General features: G+C 37.3%; 1 long non-coding RNA gene across 1 annotated transcript; it reads left to right on the forward strand.

Moving 5' to 3' along the window:
• The first annotated feature begins 286 nt into the window (after positions 1-286).
• On the forward strand, positions 287-2,925 carry LOC136355470 (uncharacterized). Its single transcript, XR_010739729.1, has 2 exons — positions 287-2,225; positions 2,387-2,925. It is a non-coding gene; the product is annotated as an uncharacterized lncRNA (long non-coding RNA).
• The last annotated feature ends 8,584 nt before the right edge of the window (positions 2,926-11,509 follow it).

Consider the following 11,509-nt stretch of genomic DNA (forward strand, 5'->3'; position numbering starts at 1 on the left):
CCGATCCAAAAAAATACGGGGCAAAAAAACAGAAAAAATGAAACGAATCGGTAAAAAAAGGCGAAAAAATTTAAAAAACTGTCCGATTCCAAAGAGAAAAAGGAATAATACGTGACACGGTAAAAAAAAATCGACCGGGCGAAAAAAACCGAGCGAAAAAACCGGGAAAAAATAAAAAAAAAAGTCCGATAAAAAAACGGGGCGAAAAAAAAACAAATATGTATGATCCAAAAAAGCCAAAAAAAAGAGGAAAAAATCGAAATGAATCCGACTCTGTCGACGCGGTAAAAAAAGGGTGAAAAGAATATAAAAAATGTCCGATTCCAAATAAAAAGGAATTATATGTAACGCGGTAAAAAAAAAGGAATCCTATTTATATCTAGAAAGGTCCGACACTATAAGAAAGTGGCGAAAAAAACCGTTCGTAAAAACAAATGCACTAAAAAAAATAAAAAGGGCGGAAAAAAGTGCGGCGGAAAAAAGTCTAATTTCTATTAGTCGTTTTAGTAGTCCGTTTATATCTCTTCTTTATCTCTAATATAATATAATATAACTATTTTAAAAGAGAAGTTTCTACCGTATATTAAAAAAGAAAAAAATGCGTGAGAAAATAAAAACGGTTTAAAAAAAGCGTGAGGAAAAAATGTCAGAGAAAAGCGTAAAAGAAAACACGATAGAAAAAAAAAGTTCCGTAGTCCGTAAAAAAACACGCGAAAAAAAATTTCCCTCGTCTATAAAAAAGCAAAAAAAAAAAAGCATGCGTGGAAAAAAACTATTAGAAAAAAGCGCTAAATTGATGGACACTTGGTCGGATAGGATCCATCGACTTTTTTTCCATCTGCTACACGACTTTTGTTTCGTCATCTATTCTCCTGTATTAGAGACCATGCACATCTTCGTAGGTAAATTAACATAGTATTTTTGTGAAGTATGGCTATTATTCTTGATAACATATTATATGAAATAATCTTAGAAAATAAACATATTTTAATTGTTATATAGAGAAGAGTGGACAGTGACTCTATTTTGTGTAGACTTGACCATACGAGGCAATGTAGGATTTGATTGGTTGCAAGAATGAGATTAAAAGAATATTTTAGATTATATGCATGTTGTCATATGAATAATCCAATTATTTTAGGTAAAGCAAACAATTGTAAGGTTGCCATCATCGAGGAGCAAACATCGTAAGGTTGCCATCATCGAGGTTGGGCAATTACATTTAAGATGTTCCAATCTTCTGATTTTCTGATTGTTATCGATATGGTTATGCATGAAAACCGTATATTATCATTACGTTTTTTTCACCCGTTGCAACGCACGGGCATGTTTGCTAGTCAAATGTAAAAATACATGGTCGATCTTAAGTGAAAAGTTTGAGTTGGTCCGTGTTGTTCATTGTGAAACATGGTTAAAAAAGATATTTACTCTTTTTTAATTGTAGGTGTGGGATCCATCTTAACGTCCATTATTGACCTTAAGCATTACAACAATGGCCATACGAATATACGATATGGTGGAATTAACCTACCTTATTTCCACCGGAGTCATAAACATTGTTGTTGCCTAAATAATGTTGGTGCCCCAGCAATATAAGCATTATTATGAAAGAAATGACGTGGTGTGAAAAAAAATATATTTTCCCCATATATAGTTTCAACTGTTGATTTCAGATCACAAATTAAAGGATATGTATACGCAACAATGAATATCGTGGGAGATATATAGTAAATCCTTCGAAATGTATGCCTCCCGAACATGGTCCACAAAAATTTAATTTATTTTGAACATATTCAACGAAAAAACATACGTTTTTAACAGCTACATATAGTTAACTAATTTTGCATATAACAAACCTACAAATCAAACTAATCGAGGATGAAAAACACAAAGGCATGCGTGCTATATCTTATATATTAGTGCCTATACTATTGCCAGAATCTCAAGGTATTGATAAGGTTGAAGGCTTGAAGCCAAATCATCGAAGCAAGCTGAGAAGTGAAAGATATGCCGGCAAATTATACGGTTTAATTGCAGAATGGAATAAGTTCACCTGAGGTCTAACTCGTCGACGAATCCGATTTTCGTCCTTCAACCGAAAAAACAGATGCAATGGGTCTCTCAACTATACCAGTGTAATATAGGTCCTTGACGGTTTGGACGGCGGTTTTAGCTGACGTGGCGCCTATGTGGCTAATTTGACTCGATGATCTTCATCTGACGTGGTAATGACACGGCGCTTACGTGGCAATTTGATTTGAAAAATAATAAAAACTATGGCCCCCACATGTCAATTTAAAAAAAATTAAAATGGTTGGCCCACATGTCATTCTCATCCCCTCCTCTTCCTCCTCTCTCCCCATCTCCCCTCTTCATCTCTCTCCAGGCGTCGGGTGCGGCCTCTGTTGCGCCACCGCCACTGCTCGCCAGCATGACAATGGGACGAAGGTGAAGAATCGGAGAGAACGTTGTGTCACGCCGGCATGCATGTGCGATTGCATTAGCTAGCTTGGCGAGTTGATTGAACTAACTAAATCCGTAGCTAATTTTGTCCGATTTTCCTCGGTGCGCGCCTGGTCGAGGCGGCGCGGCCAGTGTTGGAGAGCAGTGGTGGCGGCGGAGGCGCGCCGTCGCCGGGCGCAAGCTTCAACACCAACTTGGTTAGCATCCTAGCGGTGCTCTTCTAGACTCTTCAGTTCGCCATCGGGCACAACTCGCTGGCACGGTGCACGCCTCAGTGAGGGGGCCGGGGCGCGGCAGCGGCGCAAGAGGAGCGGAGGGCGGTGTGGGGTGTGGTGTGCGGCGGTGGCATCAAGAAGCGCGCGCTGAGGAGCATCCCGGTGGAGGTGTACCACGGCGGGGAGGAGCTAGACGGCAGAGACCGACGTGTGTACCATCTGCCTCGGCGATCAAGTTCGCGGACGGCGAGAAGGTGCGCGTGCTGCCGCGCTGCAATCATGGGTTCCACGTCCGGTGCGTCGACGCCTGGCTGGTCTCGCACGGCTCCTGCCCGACGTGCCGCAGCGCAACAGGAGTCGTCGGCGGCAACGGGGCCGAGGTCGCGCCTGAAGAGAGATGAAGAGAGGGGAGATGGGGAGAGAGGAGGAAGAAGAGTATGGGATGAGAATGACATGTGGTCCCATGTGGGGCCCACCATTTTTTTTTAAAGGGGCCACAGTTTTTTCCAATCAAATTGACTTGTAAGCTCCATGTCAATGCCACGTCAGATGAAGACCGAGTCAAATTCGCCACGTAGGCGCCACATCAGCTAAAACCGTTGTCCAAACCACCAAGCCACCTTATATTGCACCGGTTTTGATAGTTAAGGGATCGTTGTGCCTGGAAAATTGGATTCGTTGACGAGTTAAGGGACCTCAGATGAACTTATTCCTTGCAGAATTACAGGTATCTCTTGATGGGCCGCTATTGTACTGTTTTTACTAAAGGTCCAAAATACTGTAAGACCATAAGATGGGCCGGGCCAAAACCAATACTATAACGAATTTGCTACATATTTGACCTTTGACTATAAAGTTTAAACATTCATCTTAATCAAAAATATATAATTACTATTTATTTTTACTTGTTATATTGTTGAAGCTACTTTAAACGTGACTTATAATTTTATAATTTACACTAATTTTTTAATAAGATGAATATATAACTTAAACTTCATGAAAATCAACTGTGTTAAATACTTATGTCTTTTCAGAGGGAGTAGGTATGAAATTTAACGCTTTTAGTAAAAAAAAATGTCTGTTGACAAGTAGCATGTACCGCCTGGTGCACATTTACGATTTAAATTAGGTCCCTATCAAATTAAACAAGATTGCAACGAGGAAGGCTGGAATTTTTTTTTTTTTACCTTTCCAGAATGAACGACTAGCTAGCTACCGGCGCCGGAGTGCAAAGGGCACATCGCTGCCTGCCCGGTGGCAAATGGTAGCGACGCCTCTGATGACTGATGTTTATGCATATACTCCCTCTATACTCGTGGAATTCGGTTAGGACAACGACACGGTCTCCAAAACATAATTTTAATTTCTTATTTCTACAAAAAAATTTATTGAAAAGTGATATATGTATACTTTTACGAAAGTATTTTTCAAGACAAATCTATACATATAATTTTTATATTTTTAAACTCTAACAACTTAAGAGTTATTCATGATTTATATTCCTAAGATTTGACTTAAATATTATCCTAAACAACTTTCTTTATGATAATGGAGTAGCATATGTGCCGCACTCGCCGGCCGGCGTCATCCTGCGTTTCTAGTCAACATGTGCCGATGTAACAACAAAAACGCCGTCACCTTTGACATCTAGGAGTAGGAGTGTGTTCAAGAATGCCACATGTAAATTCAACTCGGGAGTTAACACGGTGAAGTAGACTTCTCTCGAGACCAGGCCTAGAGGGTAGAGACAACGGCGGATCGGCCTACTTAGTTATATTTTTTAAAAAATGCTAAGTTAAACAGTTTTAACTATAACTATTAGACAAAATTTTATTACAGAGCATCGTGATTTCACGGTTTTAGCAGCAGAACACGATGCGAAGTGCCCTTTTAGGAAGGCACTTTGTGAATATAGAAATTAACTTGTGGACACCATTACCCATTAGAATATTAATTTTTGAATAAATAGAAGTGAGAAACCGTATGAAATTTCTAAAATAGCCTTTGTCCAACTTGTCAGATCTCCCATTACATATCTGTTACAATTTGCGACTCTTTTCATTTGAAATAACTTTTTTATAGTATTGTTGGTTAAAGTGCTATTTCAAACACTACGTCGAATTCAAATATGTTTATATTTTAAGGTGAAAGGAGCTCCGCTTTACAATGAGTGTATTTTTTTAAAAAACCAAAACTGACTAGTATACAGTAGTTTGAGATCATCTATATAGTTGTTATGACCCTATCGACATGAGCCATACTCCCTCTGTTTAAATAAATACAATCTCTCATATTAAGATATAACACATCCTACAACAACGATTCTACTCCCTAGCTTCGTTCCATTTTAAGTATAACCATAAGTTTCCGTGTCCAACATTTGATCGTTTGTCTTATTTAAAAATTTATGAAAAAATTTAAAAATTAAGTCACGCATATAGTATTATTCGTGTTTTATCATCTAATAAAAAAATACTAATCTAGAAAAATATTCAAACAAGACGGACAGTCAAACGTTGGACACTGAAACCCTCAACTACGCTTAATATGGGACAAGGGGAGTAAACATCTACTACCTCCGTAGCAACCTAGGATGGATGAGACTTATCCTAGGACTACGAAAGTTCTACAATGGGTTCATAGGTTGCTACATTTTATGATAGAGGGAATATATCATACTTGTACGAAGTTGGTTCGTTTTTTTACGAAGAGAGTAACTCCTAAGGACGTTTCCTACTGGTTAGGAACGCTCTCACCAGCATAACCAAAAATGATTTATTCTAAAGATAAAAAATGATTTATTATATACACACGTAGCCTTAAATTTTGTCCTTACGGTCACTACTCGATCATTTGCACGAAAAGCCCGGTCATTGTCGACGTTTGATGTCGCGATTCTGGTATTTGTATGGTATGGGGATCGTTGGTACTAGGGTATACGCAAGACTGAGGTAAAAGAGATGGAGGCAGGGATTTTTATACAGGTTCGGGCCCCTAAATTGTCAGGTAATAACCCTACATCCTGTTGGCCGAAGCCGGTATTGCTCTTATTCACCATAATCACACCAGTACAATATTTGGGGTAGCCTATCTAACTGTTGTCGACATGGCGGTCTGTAGTTCTGACTCGTAGTCGATAACAGGGTAGTCTTCCTCCTCGAGTTCGTGCCCGGCGAGATCAGAGATAGTGCAATGTCTCTCCTATAAGTATCCAGAAACACCGTAGGGGACTAGCCGTGCCTATCCCTGAAGTCAATATCCGGCGTCTTGTCTTGGCGTATGTTGGCTTATATGTTGTTCCGTCTATGGTGGGTGTTGATTGTCTGTGTCTCCTCTCCTCCTAGGGGGCCTTGTATTTATATCCATAGGTGTCCCCTTGTCCAAGTAGAACTAGGGAAACTAATATGGATACAATCCGAGTAGTCCTTGTCATTTACATGTAGAACTCTGGTTATCCTTCCTTATGCGGAACTCCTATATCTGAAGGTTGTTTCCGTATAGGACATGGTATGTGGTGGGTTCTACCGAGATTTAGTAACTACTATTAGATATGTGGTATCCATAACCCTGACAGTCATTAACTAATGAAAAAACTTAAAAGCTTAAAGTGTCCACTCGGTTTCAAGCTTTTAAAATTGGCACAAGTATATTTATAACATTTTTTTATAAGCAATCATATCTGTTGATAGCGAGATGTACTGTAGTGACTCCGTCAACTTTAAATATGCCGATTCAGTTTTTTAGTGGTGTTCGTAGGGGTAGAATCTACGTTTAGAGGTAAGTGTGTATACATCGGTACTTGGGAGTGCTTGTATTTGTATCGTGTCTCTTTTTTTAAAGAAAAAAACTTAAAGCACAAGTTATAGTAGAAACGAGTACTCCCTATATCGACTACTTTACTCAAGACACTACTGGCTCTATCTATATCTCAACTCTCGTAATATATCAACATTTTACATACTAATTGTTATACTTTGGAATGAAGGGGCCAGAAAGAAAAAAAAAAGTAGAAATAATGTGAAATGGGAAGACGCCGTACACACGGCAACTTGCTTGCTTACCCAGTGGATTGATCACCCGTCGCTGTCCTGATTGCTTGCTGCGGCCGGCGATCGATCCTTGCACCCATCGAGCCCTTCCTCATCTCGCAGGAAAAGCGCCCATCCAAATATGAGGTCATATATACTTTCTCTGTCCTAAAACACATGCTAGTACAGTAAATCTGGAGGGACGGAGGAAGTACTGCGGTGGTCGTATGTCGTCGTCGTCGCATCTGAATGATCGATGACGATCACGCGTGTGACAGAACGAACGCTGGATCGATCAGCAGCAGAAAGTCCGGTGGTTTCAGATGTCAGTGTTTGTTACTCTCTCTGTTTTATAATGTAAGACTTTCTAGCATTACTCATATTCATATAGATATTAATGAATCTAGACATATATATAGTGTTTAGATTTATTAACATCTATATAAATATGAGTAATGATAGAAAGTTTTATATTTTGAAACGGAGGAAGTAGCTCTGACTTGAGTTCGTACGTGCAGAGCAGTAGCAGTAGGAGTATGTAGGATCAAGTCCACTCCTCCAATACAGTTCGGTCTCTCGATCGTTTTCAGCAAAAGAGAGAAAAGATCCTGATCAAGGCACGAAAATCTTGAAGATTTGGTCGCCTCAGGACAGGTTTCAGCTGTGGGGTCTGACTGACCTTAACTGATTGACCGGCAGCATTAGCATCTCTGATTTTCTTCAGAGTGTTCAGACAACAAAGTCCGCCATGGATGGCTGCGAGAGGTACACACACCGGTCTGTCTCATCAGCAAATTTGGTGCTCCCTTCTGTCTGAAATAAAGCTATTTTTACTTTTTAAAATAAAGTTATTTTTTCACTTATCCATGCATCTCAACTAATCACAGTTATTCTCAATTTAATCTATTTATCTACTCTCTTTTCTTAATCAATCACAATTTTTCTCTGATTATTGTTTACTACTTTTTTTATTTCTATGTGTAACTTTTGATATACTTGTATTTTGGGATGGGAGTACTCCTACTCCTATATCCATCTTTTTCTTCTTGATGTCACCGTGTGTGAGCTATATACACGTTTGCAGGGAGAATTAGTTCTTCTGATGCATTGAACTTGACCTTGACCTTGACCTGCATCCATTATGCTGACGATTTTTGAGTTCTTATTGGTGCGTATGCACATATAGGTGCCTTCAGTTAGCCCAAATTGCGCAGACAGATGAATAGGTGGTGAGTTTTAAATAATGTGTCCAATTATCTCTTGACAAGAGAAACGTACAGGGGTCTTCCGGCTAGCTTCACAGGGTGGTGGGCTAGATAACCTGTGTTTGAAGTCTCACCCCTTCTAATTATTTAATATTAGGTCATTTTCTAATATTCGTGTCTTTTTTTTATTTCTTCCCTTTTAATTATTTGATATTAGGTCGTTCCTTAATATTCGTGTCTTTTTTTATCTCTTGACAGTATAACAGAGCATGTATAGTTGCTTCTGAAAGCTGTGGTCACAGAAATGAAGCTGTCCACATCGAATTTCTTTTTTAACGAAGAACAAGAATTTGAAAGGACAATTCGAATCAATTGTACAAAAGTTACCATGTAGCATTTACCTGAAAATAGAACTACAAATCGAACTAACTTTGACAGTAGCCCCATGGAAAGAAGGGTAATAAGTTGGTGATGAACAATTGGCTAAAATGTTTATTGATAGATCGAGATGTTTGGGCTTTATAGATAATGGCTTTTGTGTGTTTCGTGTTGTTGTTGTGCTACTTTTAAGTCAAGTTAGCAATAATTTGGGCTGGAGATATGGTCTTCTTGATGTTTATATGCAGACATTGCTTGAGCTTTAGAGAAGCGTGATCGATGATGGGATTGGTACTAAACTCCGAGGAAATTAAGATCTAGCTAGAATGTTAAGATATATTAATTTGTGGAGAGACAATTAAATTATGGTTTGAGGCTTGGGATTATAGTTCAAAATCCAAAGTGTGTGATAAATTGGATCCACCTGTGGAATTTTCTCTTGTTTTATGAGCTTCCTATAGTAATCCTCTTGATGCGTGTATGTGACTCTGTGAGAAAGGCATCCATGAGCCATTCCTTTTTCATGTCATCCTTTCTAAGCTAGAGTACACGTTTGCAGGGAGAATGGGTTCTGATGCATTGACCTTGACCTTGACTGCAAACTGCATTCTTATCTGTTATTTAATCTTGATAGATGTTGGCCTGTAGGCTGTAGCCATTAGCCCAAATTGCTGACCTCCACCCACCCCACCATATGCATAGTAGCGAGTTAGCAACCATCGATATGATACAATGATCTCTTCGCAGTGCACAGGAAATAAAAATCCAGTATTCCATCCGTTAAAAATTATAGCTACATAGTATTCGTAGGTCCCGTTCTTTTCTCCAACAAGAGTTGGATTAAGATTAAGATTTTCATGACACGCTTTTCAAACAGCTAAACGATGTGTTTCGTGCGAAAACTTTCTATATGAAAGTTGCTCTAAAATACCATACTAATCTATTTTTTTAAGTTTGTAATAATTAAAACTCAATCAATCATACGTTAATACTAACTCGTTTTACATAAAAAACTTCATCTTCATCTTCATCTTCAGGAGATTCAAACACTGCCGTATTGTTAAAATACAGCTATACAGTAGGTTCTTATATCTTACAACTTACGCCCCCATCTCAGAATAAATGCATTCATATAATTTCTCTAATTCAAATTTGAAATAAAGGAATGCACTTTTTTTTAGGGAGAATAGCTAATATGATTCCTAAAGTTTCGCTCATGGCTCATTTTAGTCCTTAATCTTTCATATTGTCTAAACAAGTCCTTTAATTTTGTCATATGGGTTGATATAGTCCTTGGTCCCACCAAAATCGCCACATGGACATGCCATGTGACATTCCTATGTAAAATCTATATGATTTGTCCAATTTAACCTTACATATATCATAGGAAAATAAAAAACAAAAGGTAAAATGTAAGAGCAAAAATATACCTCAAAAGGGTGAAAAAAAGGATAAGTATTTTTTTCCTATGGTTATATCTAATTCACCCTTATATTTATTTTTCTATGATATACGTAAAGGTAAATTGGACAATTCATCATAGATTTTGCATGAATGATGACATGGCATATCCATATAATGATTTTGGTGGACCCAAGAACTATTCTACACCTTATGACAAAGTTTAAGTATTTCTTTGAACCATTTAAAAGGTTAGGGACTAAACTGATCCTATAGAGAAACTTTAGAGACTAAACTAGTTATTATCCCTTTTTTTAAAGATGAATGGAGTATGTTGGTACATAGACCGTATTACTCTTATTATTTTAATATAATCGAAGATGTTTATGAATGATATATGGATCTAAATATGTTGTTACAATTAAAATTGTCGAGCTTTAGAATTCGTGAAATTCTACAAAACCTGAGCGTGCATATACCGCGTAATCCGTTGCTCGAAGAACGAAACGCTGACCAACTTCATATAAACGGATGGGAAGTATCTAAAAATAATGTTAGAAAATCAGCAACTTGATCGAGGGAATTAGTAAACAAAGTAAACATGATAATATTATAAGTTGGGAGGTTATTTAAAACTGCACGTACATAGCAGTTGTTTTCAGAACCTCCCTCACGAACGGGGATATAATTTCCAGAAAGTCAAACAAATGGTTAAATTCAAAATTACAATATTGTTAACTATCCTTTTCTACAGACTGCATGATTAGGGCCGAATTATAAACGTGTAAAGAAAAGCCAGCCTAACTACTAGTACACTAATTTTCGTGTCACCTAACTTTTGAAGTGTTTCTCATTGGCAATCAGATTATTTTCCTCTCGAGAAAAAAAAAACCACGGATTCTCCTTGCAAGTACTCACTATGATTTTTAAATAGATGTATTTTAATTTTTTTACAAATATAAAAAATAAGTTATACTTGGAACATCTCTAATAATAAACTCATTAAGTCATGACAAAATAAATGATAATTACTATTCCCTTCATCCTAAAATATATACTAGCATTCAAATTTTACCATAAAAGTAACAAACTATGATATGCAAAAAGTAACTTTTGCACTAAACTACCATACTACCCTTACCATCTCTTAGTTTTATTATTACTAGCTAAATGCATGTGCTTTGCTACAGATAAAATAAAATACACAATATTTTCTAAAATAGATAAAAATATATTTCTCATACCCATCTTTGTTCTATAGGGAATATTCACCTTAATTTGATTTTATTTGTGGTTATGCATTTAGGTTTGATTGATTTTTAATATTAAAAAATTCAAGGGATAATGTGCAAAATTCACAATGAAAAGAGGTGAGGCCGGTGACAGATTCACTGCCACCACCACTATGTTGTTTTATAGTAGAGATAGGCCATGCCTACATCCCACCTATCCCGAGAAGGCAAACATATAGCATTTTTTGGCTAAAATTTGCTACTTGGAGGGAGAATTTTTTAATAAGACGAATGCTTAAGTGTATATTCACGATTTAAATGCTATAAAATTGGAGGCAGCTGTGGTATTTTAAATCAAAGTGTGTATCAAATCGAACAATAATGAACTCGATGTATACTTATCTACTCGTATCAATATCAAAGGCTTAGAGAAATACAATATATAATAAATTGACTTCAATCATTAACGGAGGTTAAGTCTGAGTCGTCATGTGTGATCGATCGATCTCATCTTACGTAATGAACTTTCTATAGAAATGAAAGAGTTCATTTCCTCTCAGCTTGAGCATAATTTTGTATTAACTAGT

The sequence above is a fragment of the Oryza sativa genome, chromosome 2 (assembly GCF_034140825.1).
Source record: "Oryza sativa Japonica Group chromosome 2, ASM3414082v1".
Classification (NCBI taxonomy): Eukaryota; Viridiplantae; Streptophyta; class Magnoliopsida; order Poales; family Poaceae; genus Oryza; species Oryza sativa.